This window comes from Equus caballus, chromosome 15 (genome assembly GCF_041296265.1).
Source record: "Equus caballus isolate H_3958 breed thoroughbred chromosome 15, TB-T2T, whole genome shotgun sequence".
Classification (NCBI taxonomy): Eukaryota; Metazoa; Chordata; class Mammalia; order Perissodactyla; family Equidae; genus Equus; species Equus caballus.
The window spans coordinates 88,302,493-88,318,215 of NC_091698.1; the positions used below are offsets into that span (position 1 = coordinate 88,302,493).

Sequence of the window (15,723 nt, forward strand, 5' to 3'; positions counted from 1 at the left end):
TCTCCCGGTTTCTGTATAAGGAATGAGGGACTTGGGCATGGTCGGTGGCTTTGCCCTGAGCCTGCTAGGTTCCAGGCAGATCTATCATTCCCGCACATCTCTCCTCGTGTGGCAATAACACTTCACATTCAGAGGTACCTCTCTCCACAGGGCTGAAAGCAATTTGTAAACAGAACAGAAGGTATCTCATTACTCCTCACCTAGCCTCCCATCCGGCTGTGACTGACAGCTGGGGCTTGTGGGAAAGAGTCAGAGGACAGCGGTGTGACTGAAGACAGCTGGAAGGCTCCCACAGAAGGAACTTGGAGCTCAGAGTCAGAAAGCTGGGTGTGGACATGGGACGTTCCTGGAGTCCCTCAAAGCTGCTCCTCAAATCCTTCCCTAACAGGCAGGCAGGGAAAGCAAGTCTCACCAACCTTGGATCCTTTAACTGCTTCTGCTTCCTCAAGAAAGGGGGATCCAGCCCAGTGCTCCACCCCAACTGTCTGCCCTCAAGGAAGCCTCTGGCATTTTCTCTGCCCCTGAGGCTGTGTGGTTAATGACTGAGAAAAGCTGGGCTTCTTTGTATTCTCACAGAAGACAGCACCCCCTGGACCCCTGCAGCTTTGCTGAGACCCCTGACCTGTGCCCTTGACAGGAATCCTGGGGTGGAGGCTGATGGGGAAGGGCCAAGTGGATCATGGTGGAGGGGCTGCATGACAGAGCTGTGGGGGCCTCAGAAACCAGGGGGAGCCATGTGATACACAGGCACCCAGATCTCTGGGCCGCAAGCCCTGCTCTTGTTTGGGTGCTGTGTGGCTTTCTAGTCATTGAAACTTGCCCCCGTTTTTCTGATATTAGCACATTGCTCTTCAGTAAGTATTCTCCTTCACACAGTTTATTAAAACCATCTGCAAACGGGTGGCGTGCCCTTGGTAGTTCCTGCAGAGTCTCTGAGTGCTGGGTGCAGTCTCTGGAGGGGGTTAAGTGAGGTGAGCCTGGGGCAGACTGTGCAGGAATTTGCAGATGTGCAAGTGTCTGTTGTGTGGAACTAAAGGGAAATTATTCTCTTTTTTCAGTCGTTGTTTTCTTCTGCTCCTAGCCCGCCTGATCCCAGCCATCATTTAAGGCCCACATTAAGTTTCATTTCTTCTAGAAAGCCCTCGTTGGTAAGTATTTTGAAGTTTTCCTTTATTTTATTTTTTATTATTCAGGGAAAATTTACATAGTGTAAAATTAGCCATTTCACTTTAAGCAAAAAATTTAGTGGCATTTAGTACCTTCACAGTCTTTCCAACTACCGCCTCTACTTAGTTCCAGGTGTTGTTATCACCCCAAATGAAGCCCTGAGTCCATTAAGCAGTTCTCTCCTCTACCTGCCTCGCCACCCCCCCCCCCCCCCCCCCACAGCCTGGCATCCACCGTGTGCTTTCTGTCTCAATGGATTTACCTGTTCTGGTGATTTCATGTAAATAGAATCAGACAATATAGGAGTTTTTGTGCCTGGCTTCTTTCAGTTAGCATAATGTTTTCCAGGTTCATCCATGTCATAGCATTGTCAGTAATTTATCCCTTTTTGTGGTTGAATAATATTCCATCATGTGCATATACCCAACTTGATTATCCATTCACTAGTTGATGGACATCCGGGTTATTTCCATTGTTTTACTGTTGTTAATAGTGCTGCTATGAACACTTCTGTACCAGTATTTGTTTCAGTAATTCTTTTTTCATTTATTTTGGGTATATACTTAGAAGTGGAATTGCTGGGTCCTGTGGTAATTCTGTGTTTAGCTTTTTGAGGACCCACCAAATTGTTTTCCACAGTCGCCATACCATTTTGCATTCCCACCAGCAAACTTTGATCATTTTATTTCATAATAGGTCTTCTACAAAGAAAATTATTGTCCTTTTTACCTGTGTTAGATGCCTTCTGAGTTATCTATCTTTGTTTCTATACCATCTTTTAACTTAATCCTAAGCTCTACCACCTCAAGGACAAATCTTCATTATTTATTCATTCATTAATTCATGGAGTCAATTAGTAGTTAGCAGTACAGTTTGGAGGCTAAGAGTCCTGGCTGTGGAATGAAACTACGTGGGTTCAAGTCCTGGGTCTGCCACTTTCTGGGCTATAATTTAGGGCAAGTTATTTCACTTCCCTGCGTCTTAGTTTGTTCAGTTGTAGAAAGAGAATAATGATAGTTGTATTAGTTTCCTATTGCTACTGTAACACTTACCACGCACTTGGTGGCTTAAGACAACACAAGTTTATCATCTTACAGTTCTGGAGGTCAGAAGTCTGAAGTGGATCTCACAGGGCTAAAATCTAGTGTGGCAGGGCTGCCCTGCTGGGGGCACCTAGGGGAGAGTCTGTTTCCTTACCTTCTCCAGCTTCTGGAGGTTGCCCACATTCCTTGGCTCATGGCCCCTTCTATCTTCAAGCAGAAATTGTATCACTCTGACCTTTGCTTCTATTGTCACCTCTTCTTCTCGGACTCTGACCCTCTGCCTCCTTCTTATGAGGATTCTTGTTAATACATTGGGGCCACCCAGATAATCCAGGATAATCTCCTCTTCTCAAGATCTTTAATTTAACTACATCTGCAAAGTCCTTTTTGCCATGTAAGGTAACACATTCACAGGTTCCAGAGTTTAGGTTGTGGACATCTTTGTGGGGGCCATTATTCTTTCTACCATAATCATATTACCTTATAAGATTATTTTGAGGATAAGGGCCGGCCTGGTGGTATAGCGGTTAAATGCACATGTTCTGCTTCTTGGCGGCCCAGGCTTCACCAGTTTGGATCCCAGGTGTGGACAGGGCACCGCTTGGCAAAAGTCACACTGTGGTAGGCGTCCCACGTATAAAGTAGAGGAAGATGGGTATGGATGTTAGCTCAGGGCCAGTCTTCCTCAGCAAAAAGAGGATTGGCAGTAGTTAGCTCAGGGCTAATCTTCCTCATAAAAAGAAAAAAGATTATTCTGAGGATAAAATGAGATATTCCACACAAAGCCCAGGTACTCAAAGATGTTAGACATTATAGCTACTCCTACCAAGGATGGCTGTGCCTGTGGCTACTTCTGGCCAAATACTGTTAGATTTAGTACTTTGAACATAGTGAGGGCCCTCTAGGTATCTGGGGACTGCATGTGTCTGACTCTGAAATTCTGTAGTATTGCCTCCTAAGAATGGACTGCCTTCTCTCAATAAGAATAACTCACTCGTCAAACTCCCCATGTTGAGTCCTCTCCAGCGTTCCACTTGTTCAGGCCCATCTCTTTGGGGATAACAAATTTGAGCTCTAAGGCTCTGGTCTATCCCAGAGGTCTTACATGTTTCTGTGGCCTCTGAATTACAGAATCAAAGTTCTGGGTCACAAAAGATACCTCTGATAAAGGATGGTTACCAAAATACACAGAGAACTCTTAAAACACAACAATAAGAAAATAAATAACCTGATCAAAAAATGGGCCAAAGACCTTAACAGACACCTTACCAAGAAGATATACAGATGGAAAATAAGCATATCAAAATATGTTCCACATCACATGTCATCAGGGAAATGCAAATTAAAACAACAGCAAGATACCGCTACACACCTGTTAGAATGACCAAAATCCAGAACACTGACAGCACCAAGTGCTGGTGAGGATGTGGAGCAGCAGGAACTCTCATTCATTTCTGGTGGGAATGCAAAACGGTATAACCACTTTGGAAGACAGTTTGGCGATTTCTTACAAAACTAAACATACTCTTACCATGTGATCCAGAAATCTCATTCCTTGGTGTTTATCTGAGAGAGAGTTGAAAACTTATGTCCACACAAAAACCTGCACACAGATGTTTCTAGCCTTGTTATTCACAATTGCCAAAACTTACAAGCAACCAAGGTGCTATTCAGTAGATGAATGGATAAATAAATAGATGAAGTGTGGTATATCCGACAATGGAATATTATCCAGCACTAAAAATAAATGGGCTATCAAGCCGTGAGAAGACATGGAGGAAACTTAAATGCATATGACCACATGAAAGCCAATCTGAGAAAGCTACATACTGTATGATTCCAACTCTGTGACATTCTGGAAAAGGCAACACTATGGAGACAGTAAAATGATTAGCAGTGCCAGGGGTTAGAGGGGAGGGATGCATAAGTGGAGCACAGAGCATTTTTAGGACTGCGAAAATACTCCGTATGATACTATAATGGTGGATGCATGTCATAATGCATTTGGCCAAATCCATAGACTATACACCACCAAGAGTGAACCCTAATGGAAACCATGGGCTTTGATTATGTTATGTCAATGTAGGTTCATCCTTGATAAAAAATGTACCACTCTGGTGCAGGATGTTGATAGTGGGGGAGTCTGTGCATGTGTAGGGTCAGGGGGGATATGGAAAATCTTTGTACCTTCCTCTCAATTTTGCTGTGAACCTAAACTATTCTAAAAAAAAAAAAATCTTAAAAAAAAAGTTCTGGGTGCCTGGGAAGACATTGTGAGGCTTAAAAACCCAAAGTTGGGAGATATCTACCTACAAAAAGAAGCAAGCCTGGAGCATGTGTTGAACTGTGAAAGCTTCTGAATTGCTGTCCCTGATGGACTTTTAATCCCTAAGAAAATTCTGCTTTTAAGAGAGGTTCCAACGGCGCCTCCGGTGGAGGGAGGAGCCCTAGAAGCTCCTCACTTTGTGTTGCTCCAGGAGATGGGCCAGAGGATGAAGACAGAATGGGGACAAGAACCTTCAGACAACATGACGCCTGTGTGTAGTCACTTAGTCACTCTGGGGGAGGAGGGAGAAGATTTTGCCATTGCTGTTGTCAGGCAGCCTGGCTAATTGCATTCGCTGTAGCAGCCCCAGTTGGGAGAGGGACAGCTGCTCTCAGATCTCATGGCAGGAGCAGGGATTCCTTCCCTGTGTGTAATTTAGGGGCCTGTGAATGGAGGTCAGGTCCCTGGACGAGGGGGCTGTGGGTGGGGCTGGCGAACAGAGGGTTTGGCTCTAGTGAAGACACTTGAGTTCCTTAATTTTCCCCTCTTGGCCTTGGTCACCCCATCTAACAAAGGTGGGTGGGTTGAAGGTCTTGCACAAGTCCTAGCAGCCTGATTCTAAAATTGTATAGTGTTACACCAAAGAATTTTTAAATAAATACTTCTCAGATGATTCATGTGAAGATCATATGAACAAAGCATAATTCTTGGATTTTGACTCAGTCCGTGGAAACGTCCGGGTCATGCCCTGCCCACTTATGTTGTCTCATCTGCAACACTTAGAGAACCTTGGATCTTCTGAGTTCTGCCTTTTATCCACGCCCTAGTTTTGCCATGACCAATAGACCCCTCGGGGCTTTAAGAGGCTCCAGATTTCCTAGGATGGAGGAGAGAGAATTCTACACTGATGGTCGTGGAATACTTCCCAAGAAACAGAGAAACAAAGGTGCGTTTTTGGCCATTGTGGTTGTGGAAAAAGAAATGGAACGTCCCAAGTCTGAAGCAGGATTTAAATAGCTTCCCCCAGGGGGAGCACTCCCAGGGACCACAGAGAACATGGCACTGAAAACCAGAGTGACATGAGGTAACCTGGAGTTTACAACCTACAGGGAGCAGTCAACTCTTTGGACACTTTCTGGGACCCCTGAACTTGGAAGAGAAGCTGAAGAATTCTAGAATGAAATTGATCTTTCTAATAGTTGGAATGATATTATACTGTAAGAAGAGAAAAGTCAAGCCACATTGGTAAGAGAGGAAGTGGCCCCACCAGGGCCCAGTATGGGGAGAAGGGAGAAGTCAGAAAGATAGAGGAACAGCAGAAGGGGCTGCATGAGCAGAGGTCTAGGTTCAAGGACGATGTGTTTGGGAAGCTACAAGCAGCTGAGTGTTTCTGGAATGTGCGGTGAAGGGTGGGGAGTGATGAGCTGTGGCTGGAGAGGTAGGCAAGGGCAGACCAGAGAGGGCCTTGTGGATGAGGTATGGTGTGTGAACTTGACCTTGAGAGGGGGTGTGGCTGGGGAGCCTTGAAGGGTATCAGGCAGGGACATGACATTATTCGCTAAGGGTTCACTAGCCCTTGTTGCTTGTCATCAGGTGCACGCTCTCTCTGTCTCCTTATTTCCACGGCAGCTGCAGGCTCTTCACTCAAGGAATTGTCACTTCAAGCCAAGAACAACAAACTCTCAAGAGAAATCTGTGCTTTTCCCAAAGTGTTGTTTGCAGAGTGGGAGGAAAGAAACTTAACACAAGATATTTGGGACTTTGGGGACAAACAGTGTATTTTGCACATGGCTGCAGGGTGCGAGGCTGTCCTCTTGATGCTTAATTACATCCTGCATGTTTTCGTGGAAAATGCTGAGGTCACAGCACATTTGCGGCTGCACATTTCAGTGATGTCTGACAGTGCCTTTCCCCTTTCCTAAATATTAACCCTCAAGCAAAGTAGCCTCCATTGCAATCTAAGCAAGGGCTTCAGGAGTAGAATAAAAAGGAAAAGAGTAAGCTCCTCTTTCTCAGTCTTGCTGGACACAGGAGGTGTGGCTGTGATACAGTCTGTAGAGGTGGCCGGAGCGCCACGCATCTGAACTCATCCTGATCAGTGGCTGTGAGGGAAAGCACACCGTGTTGTGGTCAGGTGACTTCTGTTTCAGTCCCTTTGTCCACTGTGTAGCTGTGTGAACTTGTGTCCCATTTTCTTGACATTGGTGTTCCCATCTATAAACTAAGACATTGACCTAGATGCTTTCTTCTTGCTGCCAAATGCTGTGTACGGTCACTGGAAAGCTTATTTCTCCAGCTTGGAGTCCTTCTGCCCATTTATCTTAAACACTTTTTGGTGGTGTTTATTATTTATAACCAGCTATTTCCAAAGCAGGTTTGAGTCTTACAGCAAGAGATGTGGTCACAATGGAATCATTAAGAGGTAATAAATATCAAATGTCATTTAACAGGCAGTGTTGATGGGGTGAAAAATATACCAGAAACCTAGGATGAAAATAGCTTTTTTAAGTGAGTACTAAAGGAGAACTCTGGGCTTCCTGGCTACCAAAGAGAAGGAAAGCCCCCGCCACGCTCTGCTCTGAAGGAGCCCTTCGTCATTGGAGAGCTGGAAGTTTGCTGGCTCCTATGTAAGTGGCGCAGTGAGCATTTGAATAAACAAGACATCATCAGCACTTCTCTAAAGATGCAGGAGACTCAAGATACTCCACATGTGGCTTTGTTTATTTTCCCTCTCTTCAAAATTCCCATTTCCTTTGGTAGAAATGAATAGATGTGTCTAAGAAACTGACGAAGGTTGACAAATTTAAAGTTTGCACGGAGCATTTTTTAGAAAGTGGGAGAAATAAGCAGGGTCTGCTCTTTGTGGGGGTGGAGGTGATGCTTGAGCCTCTCCCTCCGTTGGAGGCGCCAACGCCCGGGCCCTGGAGCACCACATTGCACGAGGGGTTTGAGCCTCTCCTCTGCCCCAGCTCCCCTACCTGACGCCAAGCAGCTGAAGGCAATCCTCTCCCGTCCCCGAGGCAGCCACCCCATGCGCCTCTCTAGGGAGCCAGCACCAGCCTTCTGACAACTCTCTTCTCCTACTGACCTAGAGAAACCTTGTGGAGGGTTTTGCGAGCCTACCTTCCCTATTCTGAAGCTGAGAAAATGTCACGTCCTGAGTAGATATTCTGCACAGCAACCTGTTGAAACCAGAGAAAATAAAAACTTAGCTTGAAAATGAGCAAGTTTTATTTTCTGCAGCTGCCGCATCAGAAATACATGTCTGCTGCCTGAACTGTGGCAGAGACAGAAAACCATCCTTCAAATGACTACGATTCTGACTCTGCATAAATTTGGGAGCTGCTCTGGGAACTGAGGGCTCTGAGACCTACTCTCTCTCCACTGCATGTGTGGGGAGCTTGCATTAAGGATAATATAAGAGACGTGGGCACCCAGACACTAGCAGAATTTAACTCAGCATGGTGGAAGCATTACGTGTGTGTATGTGTTTAACTTCGGGCTGGGGAAAAAAATGCTAAATTAAGAACTCACAGCATTCGTTCTACATCCATCCTTAATACTGCGTGACTTTTAAAGCTGAAAGGGTTCGCTGCTATCTAATCATCCTGCACACAGGATGGGGGCTCAACTGAGAGGCTCCGATGATCCCACACTCAGCATAAAAATTGGTGGGGCTGGAGCTTTGGGCGTCTTCTAATTAGGAAAGCCCAAGAACTCAAATCTTACTAACACCTTCCTTGCTATTCCTCCAAATTTCCTCCTGACAACTGAAGGCTCTTACCCCCATCGTTAATTTCCTTTCCATCTATACTAACTCTGAATCACATTCTCATCTTCTCTCCTCTTCGAAATTTCTCTTGACTACTCAAACCAGCAGTAATTATAGGGCTGTAAACTCAGGGAAGCTCAAGGCTGGTGGGGCCTTGGAAAACACTTCACCTCCCCTCTCCATCAAGGGAAGGGATTCCTTAGAAAGTATTTCTCACTGTTGGTCCTCCAACTTCTGCTTGAACACTGCTCGTGATGGGAAGCTCATTACCTCCTGTATAGTGTATTATTCAGGAACTTGTGCTCTGGGACCAAGTAGCATTCGGTTTGAAATCAGCTCTGCCACTACTAATTAATTGTTCTTTGGCAGTTTTTGCAACCTCTCTGTGTCTAAGTGTCTCTGTCTCGACCATGGAGTTAATAATAGTATCCACTGGATAGCGTTGCCCTACTCTAGGGTTTTGACCAAGGTCGTGTCTTTTAGAGGCTAGCATTTGTAAAAGATACTTTTAGGGAAACTGTCTCATTTCATTACTAAAGAGATCAAGGCTTTTAGCTATCTGAATGGTGAAATTAAGCCAGCACATCTACATAGACATTTACACAGACACGTGTTCCATTCCAGACAGTTGATATTGGGTGTATTAGTGTGCTAAGGCTGCCGTAACAAAGTACCACAAGCTGGGGGGCTTAAACAAAGCAAATTTATTGCCTTGCCGTGTTGGTTCCCGCTGAGGGCTGTGCGGGCAGGATCTGTACAAGGTCTTTCTCCTTGGCCTTCAGATGGCTGTCTTCTCCCTGTCTCTTCACATCGTCTTCCCTCTACATGCATTCTCTGTCCAAACTTCCCCTCCTTATAAGGACAGCAGTGGTCTTGGATGAGAGCCTGCCCTAGTAACCTCATTTTAACTTGATCACCTCCGTGAAGACTCTATCTTCAAATACAGGCATCTTGTGAGCTACTGGAGGTTAGGACTCCAACATATCTTTCTTTGAGGGGGACACAATTCACCCCATAACATTGAGGAATGGACAAGAGAGCAGGCTGGGCATCCAGGGGCCTTGGGATAGGTCCAAGTTCTACCAGTGACTGATTGCATGATTCTGGCTGAGTCTCTGGACCTGCATTTTCCACACTGCGACATGGGAGGGTTGACCTGAACCGCCACTGAGGTCCCTTCTAGCCCGAGAGTGGCTCATTTGTTTTGACAATAGACTGACAGAGATTCAAAGAGAAGAGTCAAAGTGTGGGGTTCAGAGAGTGGGGGGACAGGTGTTTCTGAGTAGGGAGTCTTATGCTGTTCCGTTGCCTTCAGATCACACCATCTGGGTTGCAGCAGAGTTCCATGGTTCTGAAAGAATCCTTTCTCCCTCTCACATCCTGTTTACAATCCTGTTGCTTGGGAATGGCCCTATTTTAGCTACAGTGCCATATTTTGAAGGGCTTAAAAGCTCCATAAAGCAATGATTTGAGGCAAGGTAGCTGAAGAATTCAGTGATTTTAAGAGCATATTTGTAGTATTTTGTAAAAATAAATCAACTTTTACCTTTTATGGGCATAAACATTTTCAGCTGGGAGAGTTGTGTTTTTCTTCCCCTCGACTCTAATTCTTAGAATAGTCTTGCAAAAATGGTACCCAGTAGAGTCCTTTGTGCATTTTTGCCTCTTGACATAGTGTTGAAGTCATTGTAGGATGGTTTTATTTTTGTTAAGTGATAGTGTTTAAATGTTGATCCATTTCAGCAGAACACCGAGGCCATCAACATATAATTGCATTAATATTAATTCTCATTTCAATGAGACAGGCACTTTGTAATCACTTGTTATTTAACCCTGACTGCAACCCTTCTAGAAAAGAAGAGGACAAGTTTACAGATCCACACATGCTCTGAGATGAGCCGTTGTGATCTCTCCATTCAGGAACAGAGTGGAAGAGAATGGCGAGCCCCTCCATCACACAGCATGGTACTGAGCACACATCAAGATTTTTATGAAAGGAAAGGGAGATTGGTGCTTTTTCGCTAGATGTAAGAATCTAGACTTAAGCCTATGCAGGGAAAAGTTGAGAGCTGTTGATGTTTGTCACATGTAACTAGGAGATCCCAACTCAAAACAGATGTACCGAGTCAACTCTCATTTTGACGCGCTTACTGAGGCAGCGATGTGTTTGCCAACATTTTCTCTTGGAGAAAGTAACTCCCTCTTGGGAGCTGAACAGGGCGTCTTCCCTCACAGATCCCTACAGTGAGTGAGAGGGAATGCGGCGCAAGGTCCAAGGCTTCCAGTTAGTGCTCCCTTGGCCAAAAAATCTGTCATTTTGTCACATCTTGCAATAGGAACAAGACGGCCGGCTGACCCCTCCCTCCCAAAGTGGAGAAATGAGTACTAGGGAAATCTGGGGACAGCAGGGAGCTTATGTGAAAGAGCAGTTTTCATCATTCAGAATCTTACAGCCTGGCCCGGCTCTTGAGATGGGGGGAAATTTAGGCTGTATCTGGACATTTCACTTCATTCCTTTGTGAAGAAGTTGCCAGTGGTGTTGTCTTGAGTCTGATCGAGGAGATCTGGGACACTTTTCTGCCAGGAGGGGCCTGAGGAGCTCAGATTGACTCAAGAGCAGCAGGAACCTAGACCTCTGCTGTTCGAGGACCTGGTGAGCCTGGGTCAACATCCTAAATTCCAGACCAAATTACACCTGACTCATTCTGCCTCTCACTGCAGCTTAAAGAGTACTTAATTGATGTATCATGGAAACTTCTAGAAAATATTTTGATCAGGGAAAACAGGTTTTTAGGTACTTACGTGAAATCTTTTAGTAAGTAAAGCATTACAATCAAGGTTGTGAGAATAGTTAAAAATAAGAGGATTTCCTCTTTTTGTGTCTATAACTAGGGAAGTCCCAGGGATGGGGCTTCGTTAAAAAATGCTTCCACATGTGGAGGGGAGCTTGGCTGGCACATGACTCTATGAAGCCTGGCTCCTTTGGGAGCAAGTGTGAATCAGGTTTTGGACCTCTTCCCTGGATTTGGTTTGCGTTAACTCCGCCATTCCTATGGGGGTCAGGAATGGATTATACCTCCACTCTTCTACCTGCTGTGTCTTTTCATTCCTAGGACAGGGCAGTGCCCAGGTCTCTACATCTGCCCCTCTGCTGTCTTCCCACAAAGCTCCCCCCCATTCATCAGATTCTTTCATGGTCCTTACTTGCTCACTGAATAAATGTCTATTTCCCTCTGAAAGCAACCAGCTGTCTTCAGTCATCAGTGGCTCCTTTCCTCACCCCCATCACCATCACTGACTCTGTTCTTTGGATACCAAGTCCTCAGACAGGAGGCCTAAAGGAGTAGGATAATGTTTGGGGCTTCAGCTTTTCAGAGGTTCTATCCTCTGGATAAGCAAAAGGTAGATTAGTATCTAAGAACTTTCCTCTTGAGGGACCAGTCCTCTGCTCCCAGCTGCCCTCTGGGAAGAGGACAATGATGCTATTGACAACATCATGTTAGAGGTCAATGAGAAGAGAAAGCAAGCCCACTCTCCATCATGCTGAGTCCCATTTGGTTGTCCAGCAGGCATTCCCTGAGGGGCCAACATGTTCCAGGCCTTGGGTAACTTGGCCATGAACCCACTGTGCTTCCCACTCTTAGGACCGCAACCTCTTGAAAAAGACAAGATACCCACAGGGAAAGCTGCCTTATGTAATACCTGGGTTAGTTTCTGCCACAATTACTTCACAGCAAGGAATCCATACCTGTTTTGATGAATAATTAAATAAATGAAGTGCCAAATGGCTTCTAGGAAGGAATGTCCAGGAGTGAAAGTGCTCTGAGATCTGGGGAAGTCAACGGCGAATTTTGGAGATGGCTCGGGCAGCCCTGAAAGACCTGCAGGAGTGGACCAGACAGAGAGGAGCAGGAGGGCCTGGAGGGGAGGGAGTGTCCCCAACGCTGGGGAGACTGGAGCAGAACAGAAGTGGAGCTGAATATATATATTTCTTTTAAAAACTTTTTTTTTTAGTTTTCTTTTCCTCCTTTTACTCTTTCCAACTTATTTTTGCTACTGTCCCCCCCAGCCCACGCTGTCTGATTTCCTCTTTGATATTATGTTTTTTTTTTTTTTTAAACAGGCTGGGGAAGCACTGCATTTTAAAGCTTCTCACTCCTGCCAAGTTGTGCTCCCCAGTCCTCTAAGCTCCACATGCAGCCAGAATAACTTTCGGATGAAGCTCATTAATAATGTGCATGGTAAATCACATTCTCTGTAGGAGGCCTGGAGAGGGGGGCTCTGCCCCTGTCATCCAGCTTTCAGAAATGGCAGCTCACACACAGGACGCCCCGTCCCTACAGCCTGAAAGGCTGAAGCTGTCCACACAGGTGTACTGGGGGGAAGTATCTTTGGTGAAATTTCTCCAAACGGATGGGGCCTCAAGTGTAGGAGCTTGGTCTCCTTAAATCCAGTTGCTTCCTTGCCCTGCATCTTTGTTGCATCTTTGTGGATATTCTCAATTGGGGGAAGGGGATTTCCAACAGCATGTCACTTAGCATGAGTACACCCATTAGTTATAATTAAAGAGGCTGCTGTAATGATTACAAATAAATTTAGCACAGAAAGGATTGTGCAGATATTCAGAGCCATAATAGCAGCCTTCAGATGACAAATCAACCAGGCTTTACAGCAGGCTTTGAAGGGGCTCAGGGGAGGGGTCGTCCCCCTGGCGGATGACCACACAGTCTCAAAGGGCAATGCTTCCTGGGAGCAGATGCAGCTCTAATCTATCTCAAGCAACCTCCTCAAGCCCTGGGACCCTGGGAGCATCTTTTTACTTTTCTTAACATTTGTGAACTGTTTTTTCCCCTGCTTCATTCTGAATGCATTTGCATCATCCATCTCTGGCTTCCTTCTAGGAGGCGAGGATGCCCGCTGTTCTCAGCAGGCTTTCCCTGTGATCCGGCCACCTTCAGTGCCGGGGCTCCTGCAGAATCTGGGGGTAAACGAGAGCCTACGTTGACACCTCGACCATTAAGCTGGAAACCTTTTGGTGGTCTTCCTGAGACAGCCATCATCGGGTGAAGCCCAATCCCACCGTGCAGTCACGGTTAACACATCCTGGGTATCAGCTTGGCTGTTTTCTTTAGTGTTCCAAAAGCTGTGCTGTTGTGCCTTTGGCATCCCCTTGACCCCAAGGAGGCAGCGTTTCACTAGACTTCTTGAAACAGGGACACAAAATCTAGGAGGAAAGGAGCATCAAAACCAAAACAAAATAAATTCGGAGAGGAATAATGAACGGCAGGCAGTTTCCCTGAGCAGAATGCAGGGGATCAAGAGGGCCAGCAATTATTCATAATAATGAGACTCAACTCAGAATAAGTGTGACCATGTGCCAATTATTGTGCTAGTCCTTTGCATGAGCACACGTAGGGTGATGGTCAAGAGCATGACCTCAGTGCGTGATAGCCTGGCTTTGTGCTAACTAGCTGGGCGACCTTAGGCAAGTAGCTTAACTTCCCTGTGCCTTAGATTCCCCATCTGTAAATGGGGGCTAATTGTGTTACCTGCTTCATAAGATGGTTGTAACATGAAGTGGGACAATTTATCTGAAATGTACGGAATAAGATCTGTATCACGTGAAGGTTAGTTCTGTGACCTCAATATTTTCCAACATTTAGCCATTATTACCCTCACAATTTTGCTATAGTCATGCACCCATGTATTTACTTAGTATATAAAGACTTTGTAAAACTTTAAAAAAAAATCACAAATATAACAGACATGTTGAAAAATGCACAGCATAAATGTATAAATCAATAAATTATGAAATCTTGAGAAACAGAACAAGGCGAAGACCTTGGAAAGCCTCCTCCCACCTCCCTCCTGCTTCTCCAGAGGTAACCTTATTCCATTCTCACACTCTGTTGTTTAGTTTGTCTGTGTTTGCTCATTATACATACGGATCACACAGTGTGCATGTTTTGTGTGTGTGACTTCTAGAATTCAGCATTATGTTTGAGAGTATACCACTGTATTCCACATAGCTGTGGTTCATTCACTTTCATTGCTGTGTAGTATTTCATTGCGTGAATGCAGCACCATAATTTATTTATTCTGCCGTTCATGGGCATTTGTGCTGTTTCCGGTTTTGGGCTATTGACTAATGGTAGTATGAGCATTTTTGTACATTCTTATGAAACATGTTTATGCTGAGTATATATTTAGGGGTGTAATTGCTGGATTATAAGATATGGGCGTGTTCAGCTTTAGTAGGTAGTGTCAAATAGGCTTTCCAATGGCTGTACCAATTTATAGTCTCAACTATGTAAGTTTCCATTGCTCTCCATCCTTACCAACACTTAGTGTTATCATTGCTTTCATTTAGCCATCCTGGGGATTACGCACGGATACCTTTTTGTGGTCTTGATTTGCATTTCCTTGATTACTAATGAGATAAGGCATCTTTACATATTGTTCTATTTCAATATCTTCTTTTGAGAATGCCTGCTCAAATGTTTCGTCTATTTTTTAATCTTTTTATTGACTTGTAGAAATTCTTTATATATTCTGGATACAAGCCCATTGTTGGTCACATGTGTTGCAAATACCTTTCTCACTCTGTGTAAACTTAGTTTAAACTTTAGATTTATCTTAAGAAGTAATAACTGTGAAATTGAGTTTGCTTTTACTTTTTTCTAGAATATATATCTATATCAGATAAAAGTTTGCCCCTGTTTCAACTAGAATTATTTCCTGTACCACTGATGGTATGCCTTATCACCCTTTAGGAAACACTGCATTATCTCATTTAATCCTCACAAATTTGGCATTGGAGGCACTGAGAGGTTTCATAACTCACCCAAAGCCACACAGTTAAGATGAGGACCCAGGTGTAGCAGCTTCCAGAGCTCAGACTGTTTCCATCATATCAGTGGTCAGCAGGCTATTTTATCCCTTGTTGTACACTCTGGATCCTTGAGAAACCCTCTGCATCCCCACAGAGCCTTGTATGTGGTGGAGCCCTCAGCAACCATTTGGGGGTGGATGGATTGGTGGGTGGATGGATGGATGGATGGATGACATGGAAGGTAAGTGTTTTCACAAAGGCTCTCGTTGGCCTGAGGAGGAGCCTGTTGTCAAGTTGGCCTGAGGTCTGAATCCTGGGCCCCGGCCCCACAGCAGCGCTTCCATGGCCTGTCTCTCCTCAGTGGCCTTCGAGTGGAGAGAGAAAAGACTGGAACTTGAGCTGAGGTGAAGGAACGGCTGTCCCAGCGTTGCCGTTGTTGAGGAGGGTGTAAGCTCATTGTCATCAGTGCAGCGGCTGATTTAGGAACCCTTGCCTGCAGAGGAAGCGGACACTAGTTGTCTGCCTACTACGATAACTGTTAGACCAGCTCTGTCTAAACGTCAGGATGGGGTTGGGATGTGGGCTCTGCTTTGGGATGACTTTCACATCCCCTGGATGGGGGCCATCCTCTGCTCCTTCTCTG

At 45.1% G+C, this 15,723-nt stretch overlaps 1 long non-coding RNA gene across 1 annotated transcript in view; it reads left to right on the plus strand.

Annotated features, from left to right (window-relative positions):
• The window catches only part of LOC138917895 (uncharacterized), a 78,971-nt gene extending 65,442 nt beyond the window's left edge, over positions 1 to 13,529 (plus strand). Inside the window, exons 10-11 of the long non-coding RNA XR_011426552.1 lie at positions 1,059 to 1,148; positions 13,150 to 13,529. This is a non-coding gene — a long non-coding RNA (uncharacterized lncRNA). The remainder of the gene's footprint in view (positions 1 to 1,058; positions 1,149 to 13,149) is intronic.
• The last annotated feature ends 2,194 nt before the right edge of the window (positions 13,530 to 15,723 follow it).